The following is a 17,309-nucleotide window of genomic DNA, read 5'->3' as shown; positions in this document are numbered from 1 at the left end:
TAGATTTACTTTTCTTGTAATTTTACTATGCTTTCCTTTTATGCCTTCCAAGTGTTTGATAAAATACTTGGAACGATGTTAGAGTAGATTTTAGTGCTCTTGGCTTGGGAAGGTAACTTAGGAACTCTTGAGTTACTAATGTCCAAGTAATTGATGATTGGGAGCCATTAACGCTAGATCTCACTAATTGAATTGGTGGAGAACTAGGACTTATGGACTTGGATTGATATAGCTCATTTGACTTTTCTTTACTACTAGTTAGAGGATCACTTAATGGGATTGATCCTTGCCAATTCTCATGTTGTGGTTAGTGATAGGGATATAGATCCTTGACCACCAACCTTTGCCAAGACCTTTTTAGCTATTAGTTTAATTCATTGCCATTTACATTTCATGTCTCTTATAAAAAACCCCAAACATAACTCATAACCAATAACAAGACACTTTATTGCAATTCCTAGGGAGAACGACCCGATGTTTAAATACTTCGGTTTATAGATTTTAGGGGTTTGTTTTTGTGACAAACAAATGTTTGTATGAAAGGATTATTGTTGATTTAGAAACTATACTTTACAACGAGATTTCATTAGAGAAATTCTAAACCGTCAAAAATCCCAAATCATCAAAATGGCGCCGTTGTCGGGGATTTGCAATGGTGTTGTGTTATTGGTTATTGTATATATGTGAATATTGTAAATAGCTTGATTTTTGGACTGCTTGTTAAGCTTTTGCTAGTTTTAGGACTTTGTTTTATTATTTCTTATTAGCTTTTGTTTCTATTTTCTCTTTCCATTATGAATTCTCACTTTGGCTATGAGTTTGGTTCTAACTATGTTGTAGGTAATGGGAGCTACAATGAGGATGTGTATCAAGGATGGGACAATCAAAGGTGGGAGGAGCCATATGCATATGATCAATCCTCTTGGCAACAACCTCCACCAATGCACTATGAACAAGAGCCATTCTATGATGCATACCAATCCAATGGCTATGGTGAATCTCCTTGTGATTTTCAAGAACTACCACCATATACCTATGAGCCATATCCTCAACATAACCCTCAACCATACTCACAAGCCCCTTTTCAACAACCACATTCATATGACCCTAATCCATATCCACCATTCCAACAACCATATGAGCCATATGAACCACATATAGAGCCACCACCATTCCAACATCAACATTTTCAAGAGCTACCTCCTCCATATTATTACCAAGATGAACCACCTCCAATGTATGAAAATTTTCAACCACAAGATGAACTCTACTTCCCACCACAACCTCCCATGGAAGAATATTCATGTCCATCGATCCAAGAGCCATATGATCCTAATCATATTATCCAAGAGGAACAAGAGTCAAGGGATTGTCTCAAGGAAACATTGGATCAACTTCAAGCAACCATGGAGCGTGTTGTGCAACAAGTGGAAAGAGTGGAAATTATTGAACCACCACAACTCTACCAAGAAGAACCACCTTCCTACTATGACCCCTTCCCCCAAGATCATGAACCCTTCCATCCACCCCAACCTCTAATGGATGACATCCTTGATTTTCTTGTTCAAGGCCAAGAGGAGATGAAAAGGGATGTGCAACAATTCACGGCCGCCTTAGACGAGGTGGTAAACTGGTTAGCATCCCAATGCTTGAACACTCAAGGAACTCCCATGGCTACATGTGGAGAAACAAATGAAGAGCATAACATGAAGGAGAGATTGGTGGATAATGAGGGAAGTTGCTTTATATTGGAACAATTGGAGGAAGCCAAAATTGTTGAAGAAAAGGAAGAAGTGGTTGAAGACTTAGGAGATGCGGAGCCTCCATGAGAACATAGAGTTGATGAAAACCCCTCCAACAAGATTGAAGTTGATGTTGAGGAGGAATGTGCACAACCTCCAAGGCATATTCCATATGAAGATTTGGATGGGATAGAGCAAGAATTGAGTTCCCTTGGTGATGAAGATCAAGCATCAAGCCCTAGTGGTAAAGAATCCTTTGAGCATGAAGAACCTTCTCCCGGTGAATTTGAAGGCAATGTGGAGGTAAATTTCTCTCACCCTCCCATTTAAGATTTGAATAAGGGAAAAGGCTTAGATAGAATTGGTGAACAAAGGATTGAAATTAAGAGATCTTGTGAAGAGGTGGAAGTCCTTAGAAAAAGAAGGATGAGAATTGAATACGCTTTGTCAAGATCCTTGGACGCTTCTTTACCTAGGTTGCCATCTACTCCTTCATTTGAGTGGGTGAAATTCATTTCTATTAGCTTTATTATCCCACTTGAATATGGTTTGCTTGAAACAAATGACCAACTTAGAGAACTTTGTGGGATGAAGCGTAAGCGAAAAAGGTTTTGTGGTTGGCATTGCAAATCAAGGCTCATTATGGTTGACACATCAAACATGAAATATAAATGTTGGAGTAGTGCTCAATTAGATGGGTCTAGGAGGATTGTTGGCTACTTTATTGAGAATTCACCTTACTTGCCACCCGGATGGATTAATGATGATCAATTCAAGGATGGGTGTGGAAACAAGATATGGGATTCGGGAATACATGAGAATCACCTTTGGGAGCTCATAGCTTGTGAGGAACTCCATCAAGGCTTGAAGATATTAAATTTGAAGAATGGAGCTTATTGGAGACTCAAGCATTGGTGGATGTTCAAAGATAGCTTCAAGCACAAGCCACCTTGAGAGGAGCTCCCAATAAGTCCAACTTAAGGACAATAAATGAAAGTGCTAGGTGGGAGACACCCCACCATGGTAAACTCTTTTCATCTTCTCTTTTGTAAATATTGGTAGAATAGGTTTTATTTCATGTTTTGTTTAGTTAGTTGAGTATATTTGGTAGTATAATATGTTAAATAAGGTTTTAGGGTGTTTTGGTAGCTGTTCGGAGGTTTGGAAGGCTTGGTTTGGTGCAAGAACTTGAAAAATTTTGAAAAACAGGGCACCAACCCACGCGTACGCGTACTGTGCGCATACGCGCGCCTCAAGCATTTTCGACCATCTACGCGCACGCGTACATGGTGCGTACGCGTGGATGCAAAAATTCCACTCCCAGCCAAAAACCCGAGAGTTAGACCTGCACTGTGCGAACGTTGGGCATAAGGCACAAACCAACCCGAGCGTACGCGCACCTGGCGCGTACGCGTCCATCATGCTAATTGCGCAATGCATGCGGACGCACGCTGTGTGCGCGCGCGTCGATTGCGCCACTTGCCCTCCTAGTACATTTTCCAGAGAGTTGGGCCAACCTTGAGCTGACACTGTGCCCTGCGTCCAACCTCAAGCACGCGTGTGCGCACCTGGCGCGTACGCGCCCTTCTGCCAAACTGCGCATCGGCGCGCACGCGTGCATGACGCATCCGCGCCGGTAAAAAAAAAGAGTTTTTTCCTCCTCTTCCATTTTCTTTTGTTTATCGCATTTGTATACTTCTATTCTTTACATTTCAATTTTGTTTTTATAGCCTGTTTTCATTTTTTTTTCTAAGTTTCTCATTTTAATAATGGTGTTGAACTTTCCTACTCAATTGTTGAGACACTCTTATATTATTTTGGTGCTTCATGACTTGTTGCATTAATTGTAATATTTGTTCCACACACAAGATTAGTGCCTTAGTCCGTCCTAACTCATTATTCTTTGTTCTTGTGCCTCATTATCATTTAGTTAGGCTGGGACCAATTGCTCTCATGCTTATCACTAACCTTGTTTGTGTCAATTCTTGTTTAGTCTTGATGCTCAATATGCTCTTCATGCTTCGACTTTACTCTTACATCAAGTATTAGTTGATATGCCATTAGCTTACATTGTTTTCTCACTTACATGTTGTAGCTACCATGTAGTGAGAACCCTACTTTTATTTGGCATTAGCCCCCGCCTATGTTCTATTTGCTTTGATATCTTTGTTATAGGCTTAATTTTGTTTCTTTTTCTTTCCTTCTAGGCTGGCCACCAAGAAAGGAGAAAAAGGAAAAGCTTTTAAATGGGGCAACAAACAAGTCATCCGCACAGCTTTTTGAAGAGCTCATCAATTGTTTCAACCCGTCCACCTTGCTCTTCTTTGCATGCACCGAGGACGGTGCAAACTTCAAGTGTGGGGAGGTCGTCCGACCGATCTCCATGGGTAACAATTCTTTTTTCAACACCAATGTTAGTTAGTTATTGCATCGCATGATAGGTTGCATGTTAGTTAGAATTTGTACATATTTTTACCACTTCTTTCCTATTAGGACTACTTGGTTAGAGTGATGATTTCTTTTCCAAGAAATTATTTTTAGGGCAACCAACCAATTTGAAAACAATTTTTGTTAAACTTGCTTGAAAGAATTTATTTTGGAACATGGTTTTTGAGCTAAAAACACAAGCTTGTGAGATTTGAGCCTAATTGATGTGGTTACATATTATAACCACTTATTTTCCCTTCTTGTGTGCATTGCTCTCTTTCTATGATTGTAATCTTTGATTTGTTTGATTCTTTATGTCCATTATTTTGTGTATTCATGCATTTATATTATTGAGGCTGTTATTTCATTTAGCTCACTTACCCAAATAGCCTTACCTTTTATCTTCCATTGTTAGCCAATTTTGAGCCTACAATTAACCCACTTTGTTCTTTAATTTAGCACATTACAAGCCTTAAAGGGAAAAATAATAAATGTCCTCAATTTGGATCTTTGATTAGTTTAGGCTAGTGAGTGTGAGTATCATTCAAGTGTGGGAAAACTTGGGACATTGGTTGGGATAAAAGGGTATTTTTGTTTTGTATTTCTATATTTAGGGAATTGGGGTACATGCTCATGTGTTAATTAAATGTAAAACCATATGCATTAACACTTTTGTACATACTTTATTGCAAAAAGAAAAAAAATTAAAAATTAAAAATAAAAATGAGAAAAACAAAAGAAAAAGAAAAAGAAAAAAAATAGAAAGAAAAGTAAAAGAAAAGAAAAGTAATAAAAAGGGGACAAAATGCCCCAAGTGAAGCTCAATAATAATCAATGCATATGTGTTGTGATCAAGGAAAAAAATGCATGAGTATGTGAAAAAGTGGAGAATGGGTAGTTAGGTTTGTTTAATATTGTGTAGCTTGCTATATAGGTTAGGTGGGAAGTTTAAGGTAATCAAAGATTCAAATTTCAAGTCCACTTGACTAAATATGCATCCTTACCTTGACCCTAGCCCCATTACAACCTATAAAAAGTCCTCATGATAGTTGCATGCATGCATGAAATAAATGTTGATTGTTAGATAAAAACAAATCTTGGAAAGCATGATTAGAGAAGAATTGAGAGAATCGACCCTAAACACTTGAGCAAATAAAGTGCAAACACTTCCGGTGAGGGTTCGATGCTCAATTCCTTGTTCCCGGCTTTCATGAGCTTTCTTCTTGCAAGTCTACTTGAACTCCATTTTTATACATGAATTGGTAGGATTCATGAATCGTTATATGATCTTGGCCCTACTTGTGCATGTATGTCTTGGAGAGTGATTTACTTTTAACCAAGTAGTTAGAATCATTTTGCATTTAGTTGCATTCATATAGATAGATGCATTTAGGTTATTTACATTGAATAAATGTCCATACCCCTTCTCTTATCCTTCATGGTTTAAGCATGAGAACATGCTTGGTTTAAGTGTGGGGAGGTTGATAAACCCCATTTGGAGGGTTTATCTTGTGTTGAATTTAGAGGATTTTATCATCTTTACCCACATTTATTCAATGAAATAACATGGTTTTGTAAATTCTCCTTTAATTGTGCTTAAGAGTGAAAACATGCTTTTTCGGCCCTTAATTGTTTAATCTTGATTTACTTTTGATTCCATTAGATGCCTTGATATATTTGTTAAGTGATTTCAGGTTTAGGAGGCAAAGATTGGATCAAGGGAGTGAAGGAAAAGCATGTAGAAATGGAGAACTCATGAAGAAATGAAAGAATCGCAAAGTTGTCAAGCATGACCTCTTCACACTTAATTGATCATAATTTGAGCTACAGAGGTCCAAATGATGCATTTTCTATTGCGTTGGAAAGCTAACATCCGGGGCTTCAAAATGATATAAAATTTGCCATAGTTGCATCACGTTTAGGGGCGCGCACGCGCACAGTACGCATACGCACCGATGTTGCACGTGACTCACCTAAGTGCAACTCGTGGCCAGCGATTTCTGGTGCATTTTGGGCCCAATCCAACTCATTTATAATGCTATTTAACCCAAGGATTGAAGATGGATGAGACATCTAGTTAGTTAGGGAGTTTTATTTTAGTTTTATCATGCTTTAGTTAGTTTTAGAGAGCGAAGCTCTCACTTCTCTCTAGAGTTAAGAGTAGGTTAGATCTAGATTAGGAATTCTTAGATCTAGGTTAATTTTATGCTTTGATTTACTTTTCCTTTTGTAATTATTCTTTTTCTGCATCTCCTCTCTCTAGTTTAGCATTTAATTCTTGTAATTCTCTACTTTTATGTTGATGCACTTTTGTTCTTCCATTTTCCTTTAATGCAATTTATGATTCATGTTCCTTTATTGTTCATTTGATTTGTTGTTGTTTAATTCCTTGAAATTGAGTAGTGTAGATTTACTTTCCTTGAAATTTTACTATGCTTTCCTTTTATGCCTTCCAAGTGTTTGATAAAATGCTTGGAAGGATGTTAGAGTAGATTTTAGTGCTCTTGGCTTGGGAAGGTAACTTAGGAACTCTTGAGTTACTAATGTCCAAGTAATTGATGATTGGAAGCCATTAACGCTAGATCTCACTAATTGAATTGGTGGAGAACTAGGACTAATGGATTTGGATTGATATAGCTCATTTGACTTTCCTTTACTACTAGTTAGAGGATGACTTAATGGGATTGATCCTTACCAATTCTCATGTTGTGGTTAGTGATAGGGATAGAGATCCTTGACCACCAATATTTGCCAAGACCTTTTTAGCTATTAGTTTAATTCATTGCCATTTACATTTCATGCCTCTTATCAAAAACCCCAAACATAACTCATAACCAATAACAAGAAACTGTATTACAATTCCTAGGGAGAACGACCCGAGGTTTAAATACTTCAATTTATAGATTTTAGGGGTTTATTTTTGCGACAAACAAATTTTTGTATGAAAGGATTATTGTTGGTTTAGAAACTATACTTGCAACGAGAATTTATTGTGAATTCTAGACCACACAAGAATCCCAAATCATCATGTTCTGTTTCCCGTTGCTCCGGGCCGAGAATGTAACACTGCCTAGGTTAGAGATAGGGTGAAGTTGTCCCCTGCTCCGGGTACGCGGGTAAGACGCAAGGGTTGAGGCGTTGTCCTACTTGCTTCGTGTTTGGTGTTCTGTCCACGGTTAGCTACCAGGACATGTCGGGTTGGCTAAGTAACCGACAGTTGATATCAACAGCCATAGGACAGGCATGCATCATAAGCATATTGCTTGAATTTCCTGTTCATGCTCTGATAAACCACTATTTTATGGTTTATCTTGTGCTCAATTGAGTGGATTTTATCAATCTTTCATACACTTATTCATATGATTTGCATGAGTTTACGTTTTCCTTCTTGATTTTGTGCTATGATTGAAAACATGCTTCTTTGGTCTTAATTTTGATATGTTTAATCTTCTCTTATTACCATTCGATGCCTTGATATGTGTGTTAAGTGTTTTCAGAGATTACAGGGCAGGAATGACTCAGAGGATGGAAAGGAAGCATGCAAAAGTGGAAGGAATATAAGAAGTTGAAGAAATTGCTAAACTGTCTAGCCTGACCTTCTAGTACTAAATCGACCATAACTTGAGCTACAGATATCCAAATGACGCGGTTTCAGTTGCGTTGGAAAGCTAACATCTGGGGCTTCGTAACGATATATAATTTGCCATAACTTCTCCGAAGCCAGGTGATGTGAACGCGTGGATCACGCGGACGCGTGACCTGACAGAAACGCAATCCACGCAAACGCGTGGACGACGCCTCCGCGTCACTTTCCCGTGACCTGTACGTACTAGAAATTGCTGGAGGCGATTTCTAGCCTATTTTTGACCCAATTTTCGGCCCAGAAAACACAGATTAGAGGCTATAAAGTGGGGGAATGCATCCATTCATTAACAATATCTTCTATTATTCACTTTTCATAATTTAGATGTAGTTTTTAGAGAGAGAGGTTCTCTCCTCTCTTAGGTTTTAGGATTAGGATTCCTTCTAAAGGATTTAGGATTTCAACTTCCTCTCAGGTTCAATATTCCTTTTACTTTATATTTTTCTTCTACTTTCAGATACTTTAATGCTTTTATTTGTTAATTACTTATGTTGCCAAGTTAGCTTATGAACCATTCATGCTAGGATTTTCTTTATTTAATATAAATTGAGGTATTTCAGATTTATGATTCTTATTTAGCTTTTTATATTCTTGGCTTAAATTGATTAATTGGAGACTCTTGAGTTATCAAACTCATCGTGATTGATAATTGTTATTTTTGCTAATTGAATTGAATTCCAATAACTCTAGTCTTTCCTTAGGAGTTGACTGGGACCTGAGGATCAAACTAATTAGTCCACTTGACCTTCCTTTGTTTAGTAAAGGTTAACTAAGTGGGATTAGAACCCAATTATCATCACCATTGATAAGGATAACTAGGATAGGAATTTTAGTTCTCACACCTTGCCAAGAGTTTTATTAATTTTTAATTTGTTTTTCTTATCAATTAATTTACTTGTTCAAACCTTTTCAAAAACCCAAAATATACCCTTGCATAATCAATAATAAATCATACTTCCCTGCAATTCCTTGAGAAGACGACCCGAGGTTTAAATACTCAGTTATCAATTTTATTGGGTTTGCTTAAGTGACAAACAAAACTTTTGTTCGAAAGGATTCTCTGTTGGTTTAGAAACTATACTTACAACACGATTAATTCTATAAATTTCTTTACCGACAGGAAATCCGATCGTCAAAATAGCGCCGTTGCCGGGGAATTGCAAATGTGTGCCTTATTATTGGTTATTGTAAATATTTGCTTTTTGCTTGTTTATTTGTTTTTATTAAAAAAAAAAAGAAAAAAATTTAGATTTTTATTTTAATTTTTTTTATCTTATCTTATCTTAGTTTTAAATTTCAAAATTCAAATCTTTTTCAAAAATCATATCTTTTTTCAAAATCTTATCTTATCTCATTTCAAAATCAAATTTCAAATTTCAATATTTAAATTCCAAAATTCAAAATTCAAATTTCAAATTTTAAATTTAAAATTTTAAAAAATTAAACCTTTTCAAAATTTAAATCTTTTTCAAACCTTTTCTCTTATTTTATTTTATTTTATTTTATTTTATTTTCCTTTGCTTGTTTATTTGTTTTTATTTTTAATTTTTATTAGTTACTATGAGTTCTCACCCCCGTCGCTTTGAGTTTGGTTCCAATGTTGTTGCAAGGAATGGAAATTATAACAGGAACATGCATCAAGGTCAAAACAATCAGAGATGGAAGGAGCCACGAGGATCTGATCAACCCTTCCGGCAGCAACACCTTCCACAATACCACAGACAAAGACCATCCTACAATGCAAACCAAAACAATTGTTATGGTGGACCCTTTCGCAACAACCAACACCCATCTAACTGTTATAGTCAAGAGCCATTCCGAGGTGCATACCAAGACGATAGATATGGTGGACCCCATCATATACCTATGACCCACCTTCTCAACATAGCTTTGAACCACTATCCTCACAAGCCCCTTACAACCAAACACCTCCAGATGACCCTAACCTATATCCACCACACCAACCACCATATGAACCACACCCAGAACCACCACCTCAATATTCACCATCTCCATATCCTTATCAAGAAGAACCACCTTCCTATTATGAACCCTTTCTCCAAAATAATGAACCCTCATATCCACCCCAATCTCCAATGGATGACTTCCTTTGTGGTATTCTTCAAGGGCAAGCGAAGATGCAAAAGGATGTACTGGAACTCACGACTGCCTTAACCGAGGTAGTAAATAAATTAGCTTCTCAACATCTGAGCACTCAAGGTACTCCCATAGTTGCATGTGGAGAATCAAAAGAAGAGCGTATCATGAAGGAGACACTAGAAACTTCGGTGGACAATGAAGAACATGGCTTTGTATTGGAACAAGTGGAGGAAGCCATAATAGTTGCAGAGGAAGAAATGGTTGAAGACTTGGGAGATGCTGAACCTCCATGGGAAAGTCAAGACATAGAGCCTCCTTCCAAGACGGTTGCATTTAATGTTGAGGAGGGTGTACAACCTCCAAGGCATGTCATGGTTAAGGAATTGGAAGAGATCGATCAAGAGATGGAGATTCAAGAAGAAGAAGCACAACCTCCCATGCCCTTGGAAAGCAGTGAAGAGGAGATTGAATTGGAAGAAAGCTACCAAGAGGAAGAGGTTGAAATTGAAGAAGCTTACAAGGAGGTGGAAGTTGTCAAGAAAGAACATAAGGGAGAGGAGCTTGATATCACTTTGCCAAAGCTGCTGGAGACCTCTCCACCTAAGTTGCCATCATCCTTCACAACATTCAAGTGGGTAAAATTCATATCCCTTAGCTTTCTAATTCCACTTGAATATGGGCTACTGGAGACGGATGGTCAACTTAGAGCTCTTTGTGGCATTAAGAGTAAGAGGAAGATGGTTAGTGGTTAAAGTTGTCAAGCAAGGTTCAATATGGTTGCATACTCAAAGTTTAAATGCAAAGGTTGGTGTAAAGCTCAACCGAATGGGTCTAGGAAGTTGGTTGGCCGCTTTAGTGAGAATTCAGATTGCTTGCTACCCAGATGGAATCATGATGATCAACAAGAAGACGGGTGCAAAAGCAAGGTTTGGGACCCCGGAATTCATTCTGGCAATCAACACTCTCGGGCCTAGTCATCTGCTTTAACTTACTTGAAGGCTTTATGTGCCTAGTTTGGGATCCCAGAGGATATTAGATTTGCAAAAATTGGTGGAGATTCCTGGATGAGTTCAAGCACAAGTCACCCTAACAAAGGACTCACCAAATGTCTAACTTAAGGACTTTAACTAAAAGTGATAGGTGGGAGACAACCCACCATGGTATAATCGTTCCTGTTTCAATTATAATTTTATTTAGTTTTATTTGTTTTTGAATTTTATTTTATTTCATTGAACCTGAAATTATTCATAACATCTGCATACTGCATTCTGCATTTTGCATATAAAAAAAAAATGCACGCGACTCGTAAGCATCGCTGACGCGTCCGCATCACAAGTGCATTAGGAAGAAAAGAAAAGTGAACAGAGAGTCACATGAGAGCATGGTTGGAGGCGTGCCTTTAGCACAAATTGATCCACGCGACCGCGTCCGCGTCATGTGGGAAAAATGCCTCCCACGCGTCCGCGTCACCCACGCGAACGCGTGCCCTAAAAATCGACTTAAAAAGGGTGTATGGCAGCAAGTTATGATGGAGTGGGGCTGGAACTGCGCTAGAAGCACAAGCCCCACCACGCAAACGCGTGCCCCACGCGTCCGTGTCGTTTTTCAAAGTATGGCCACTCACACGATCGCGTCAACCACGCTACCGCGTCACCCAGATTTTTGGCAAAATGCATTTAAAACAGAGAGTTGCGCGACCGCGAGGCTGCCCTCGCGTTAATGGCACAAATCACTCCACGCAAACGCGTGACCCATGCGTCCACGTCACTTCATAGAAGCGCTATCCGCGCAAACGCGTAACCCACGCGCTCGCATCGCCTGCGCCGCACAACTTATCCAGATCAGCGCCAATTATCTTATCTTTTCTTTTCTAATCCTAATTTCTTCTATCTTTTCTTCTTTCTTCTTCCTTTTCTTACTTCAGTGCAAATTATCTTATCTTTTCTTTTCTAATCCTAATTTCTTCTATCTTTTCTTCTTTCTTCTTCCTATTCTTACTTTCTTCTTTTCATCTCTTTAACTTCTCATCCCTCTTTACTTCCATTCTATTTCATTTAATTTCTTTGCATACTTTCATTCATTGCATTATTTTTATTGGTGTTAGAAATTTATTTGGGTCATTATTTTCTATATTTTGCTTGTGGATTATTAAAGGAATTGTTTGACAATTATATATTACTTTTTAAAGGGTTGCTTGCATGTTCAATTTAATACTTTCAATAGCTTATTCACCATGCATGCTATGTGTTTGTGAAAACACCCGTATGGCATTGTGCACTGTTTTTCGATATCTTTTATTCTGCTACTCTAAATGCTTGCTTTTCACAAAACCCTTTTTATATTTTATTAATTAAATATAATTGCTATTACAAATATGTTGTTAGTTTGAAAGACTTGGTAATCTAACTTGGACATGGAATGCTTGATCTATGCTACTCATGCCTTTGCCAGCATGTCAATAAATATCTTGCATTTAATTGTCATTACATGCACTTGCTATATTTCCATTGATGAACTTTACACATGTAGTCATGACCATGTGTTAACGTCATTTTTCTTTATTGTGCATTGATTACCACTTTTCCTGCTCTCTTCCTTGCTCTAACCCTTAGCTTTAAAAGTTACTTTCTTTTTCCCTTTTTAGGATGGCCACCAAGAAGGGTAAAGAGAAAGCTACTCCCAAACCACCGGCAAGGAAAGCAACAAAAAGAGCACCAGCTAAGGAACCACAACCCCCATCCACTTGCACATCTTAGTATGCACCGAGGACGGTGCAATCTTTAAGTGTGGGGAGGTCGATACCGACTTCTAGGGGTTAGTTACCTTCTTTTCAACACCAATACTCTATTTTCTTTGTTTGTTCATTGTTGCATTTGCATATTTGTTTAATTTTATGCATTTAGTCACTACTTGGTTGAAGTAATATTTTCTTCTTCAAGAAATTTTTATAGTATTTTACTAATTTAAATTGAAAAAAATTTTTTTTTGTGTTAAATTTGTTTGAAGTTGTATTTGGAACATGGTTTTTGAGCCAAAGAACACACAACTTGTGAGATTTTGAGATTAATTACATGGTTACACTATTTAACCATAAATATTTTATTCTTGTGTGTTTTCTTCCCTATAATTGCAATCTTTACTTTGTTCCACTCTATATGTCAATTATTTAGTGTATTTACATGCTTGCATATGATTGAGACCATTACTTGTTTTCACTCACTTATCCCAAATAAGCCTACCCTTTTATGTCACCCTTGTTAGCCACTTTGAGCTTTTTAACCCCCTCTATTCCATAACCACATTACTAGCCTTAAGCAGAAAAACAAAATGAAAATCCCAAGTTGAAACCTTGGTTAGCTTAAGATAGATATTGTGTATAATTTAAGTATGGAGAATTTTATGGGAACATGGGATGATAAAAAAAAAGGGATTAAATTGAATAAGTTATTTAATTTGGAAAGCATGCTCATGTGAAATCAAAATAATATGTGCATTGAAAAAAAAATATTAAGTAATTAAATAAGGGGATACAAAAAAAAAGAAAGAAAAGAAAGAAAAATAATATTACCCCAAATGCAAAATAAAAAGAATCAATGCACATGGGACAAAATTCAAAAATAAGTTTGATACATGAGCATGTAATACAAAAGTGGGAAAAATTTGGGTAGCTAGGTAAAGCATTTTAAATTATATAAAGTATGTATATGTTAGGTGAGATCTTAGACTAATCAAGGATTCACTTTGTTAGCTCACTTAATTAGCTTTATATATATATATATATATATATATATATATATATATATATATATATCCTTACCTTTACCTTAGTCCCATTACAACCCTAAAAAGACCTCATGATGTTTGCATTGGTATACTAAATATTTGTTGATTGGTTAGATGAAGAACAAGGTTGAGAAAGCATGGCTAGGAAAGAGTAGAGTGATTGACCCTAGACACTTGAGAGTTAGAGTGATATATACTACCAGTGAGGGTTCAATGCTTAATTCTATATTCCCTGCTTTCATGAGCTATCTTCTTACAAGTTTACTTGTTTTTACTGTATGGTTTAAATTAGTGGACTTTGATTTATGTTTGTCTTGGAGAACTTATTTATTTTTAACTAAGTAGGTAGAAGCATTTCACATTTAGTTGCATTCATATAGATAGGATTGCATTTCATACATTTTACCATCCCTCTTCACTCCTTTATAGCTTCTCTTGAGCTTAGCATGAGGACATGCTAATGTTTAAGTGTGGGAAGGTTAATAAACCACTATTTTATGGTTTATCTTGTGCTCAATTGAGTGGATTTTATCAATCTTTCATACACTTATTCATATGATTTGCATGAGTTTACGTTTTCCTTCTTGATTTTGTGCTATGATTGAAAACATGCTTCTTTGGTCTTAATTTTGATATGTTTAATCTTCTCTTATTACCATTCAATACCTTAATATGTGTGTTAAGTGTTTTCAAAGATTACACAGCAGGAATGACTCAGAGGATGGAAAGGAAGCATGTAAAAGTGGAAGGAATACAAGAAGTTGAAGAAATTGCTAAGTTGTCTAGCCTGACCTTCTGGTACTAAATCGACCATAACTTGAGCTACAGAGGTCCAAATGACGCGGTTTCAGTTGCGTTGGAAAGCTAACCTCCGGGGCTTCACAACGATATATAATTTGCCATAGCTGCCTTGAATCTAGGTGACGCGAACACGTGGATCACGCGGACACGTGACCTGGCAGAAACGCAATCCACGCAAACGCGTGGACGACGCCTCCGTGTCACTTTTCCACGACCTGTATGTACCAGAAATCGCTGGGGGCGATTTCTAGCCTATTTTTAACCCAGTTTTCGGCCTAGAAAACACAGATTAGAGGCTATAAAGTGGGAGAATGCATCCATTCATTAACAATGTCTTCTATTATTCACTTTTCATAATTTAGATGTAGTTTTTAGAGAGAGAGAGAGAGGTTCTCTCCTCTCTTAGGTTTTAGGATTAGGATTCCTCTTAAAGGATTTAGGATTTCAACTTTCTCTCAGGTTCAATATTCCTTTTACTTTATATTTCTCTTCTACTTTCAGATACTTTAATGCTTTTATTTGTTAATTACTTATGTTGCCAAGTTGGCTTATGAACCATTCATGTTAGGATTTTCTTTATTTAATATAAATTGAGGTATTTCAGATTTATGATTCTTATTTAGCTTTTTATATTCTTGGCTTAAACTGATTAATTGGAGACTCTTGAGTTATCAAACTCATCGTGATTGATAATTGTTATTTTTGCTAATTGAATTGAATTCCAATAACTCTAGTCTTTCCTTAGGAGTTGATTGGGACCTGAGGATCAAACTAATTAGTCCACTTGACCTTCCTTTGTTTCGTAAAGGTTAACTAAGTGGGATTAGAACCCAATTATCATCACCATTGATAAGGATAACTAGGATAGGAATTCCAGTTCTCACACTTTGCTAAGAGTTTTATTAATTATTAATTTGTTTTTCTTATCAATTAATTTACTTGTTCAAACATTTTCAAAACCCCAAAATATACCCTTGCATAACCAATAATAAATCATACTTCCCTGCAATTCCTTGAGAAGACGACCCGAGGTTTAAATACTCGGTTATCAATTTTATTGGGTTTGCTTAAGTGACAAACAAAACTTTTGTACGAAAGGATTCTCTGTTGGTTTAGAAACTATACTTACAATATGATTAATTCTATAAATTTCTTTACCGACAGGAAATTCGATCGTCATGCTCTATTTGGGAATGCCTCTGTGACTTTCATATGCTTACTTGTATACGTGCTACTTGCATTACTTGTATCCTAATTATTTTTGTTATTGTTTGCTTGCTTGTCTGTGTGATTGTACTGGTGATAGAAGTTTTGTAGGAAAGAGGGTGATGGAAGGTTAGGTTAAAGTATTTGGTTAAGTCTAGGAATCCTTAGAAAACCACCCTTATTTATGGTTTCAGTTTTAATTCTTAAGTTTGATAATCTGAATGTCGGTGTTCTAGGATTGCCTCTGGCATTCCTGGGACCTTATATCTTATGTGTGTGGCACCTTTACCATGCTGAGAACCTCCGGTTCTCATTCCATACTGTGTTGTCATTTTTCAGATGTAGGTCGAGAGGTACCTCGGTAGGCGTCTGGAGTTTCTACGGTGAAGTGGTTTGTTTTGGGGTATCCTTTTGTTATTTTGATATTATTATGTATAAATTTATAGTTTCTCCCCTTGTGTATAAGAATGCCTTGTTTATGTACCTCTTAGAGGTTTTATGAAGAACAAGGGTTTATGTATGTGCATTTTGGGACTTGGGGCTATGTATATATATACGTAATTATTCTCCGGCCAGCCTTAGCTTCGCAAGCTGAGTTAGGAGCTTGTTATCTTGTACCCATGATCTTCTACTCTTATCTTTTGTATAATTATGTTAGTGGACTTTAGATTTCTTCGTACGCAAGTAACCACATTTTTTGCACATTGCGCTTTTATATTTTGCGATATTTGCTTTACATTTTCATCAAGGTTCCTCGTATATTAAATCCTTTCAATTCTTATACTATATATATTTTATTTTAGAGGTTGTAGCGCCTCGCCACCTCTGTTTTACATCCTAGGTGTAAAGCTTTGTGTGGTAGGGTGTTACATAAATGATGGGTGTTTGTTAAATAAATGGAATGTAAAATAACGATAATATAACTTTCGTGGTGAATCTGCGAATTGAACTATGTAAATGAACTCAATAGCAAGATTTACCTATTTTAATCTTATATCTCAATGAATGAAGCTGATAATTTCATAAGTTTAATGGTTATATTGAGACATTTTATCACGTTAAAGCTTGAAAGTTAGATTCTCAAATCTTTTACGGTAGACAGGTCCATCATCGAAAGGTTGGGTGTGGCAAAAATTTACTCAAAAAGCACAAACATCTATTGAAGACGTCAGTTATACTTGTGCGCAATGTTTCATTCGGTGTTAGGTTTGACTGTATGTGGCTAGTTGTGCATTCCAAGTCTGCTAAATTCAAAAGATTCAATCAATTATGTTATAATGAATGAATATTTTGCTAGCTCACTTCTCAATATTCGGAATAGATGCTCTAAGTTTGTTACCGGGAAGAGATTCTCCAGGATATTGTTGGTTACCTAAACGGGAACTGGTAATTGTGCTAGTTTGAAATTCATGTGCATCGTCTCCAATGGCTTCATTTGGATTGGGAAAATGTACTACAGAAACAATTATGTTCTTCATGAGGAAAAGTTGTACAGGCTTTTGATTTGCTGTTAAGCATTCTTTGAAATACTTTGCTGAGTGAAACTTTTATATATTTGTGTACATGAATAAGTAGCCTATTTAAAAAAAATAAATGTAACCTTCGCT

This window comes from Arachis ipaensis, chromosome B7 (genome assembly GCF_059453495.1).
Source record: "Arachis ipaensis isolate K30076 ecotype BB chromosome B7, ASM5945349v1, whole genome shotgun sequence".
Lineage (NCBI taxonomy): Eukaryota > Viridiplantae > Streptophyta > Magnoliopsida > Fabales > Fabaceae > Arachis > Arachis ipaensis.
This window is presented reverse-complemented; position numbering follows the sequence as displayed.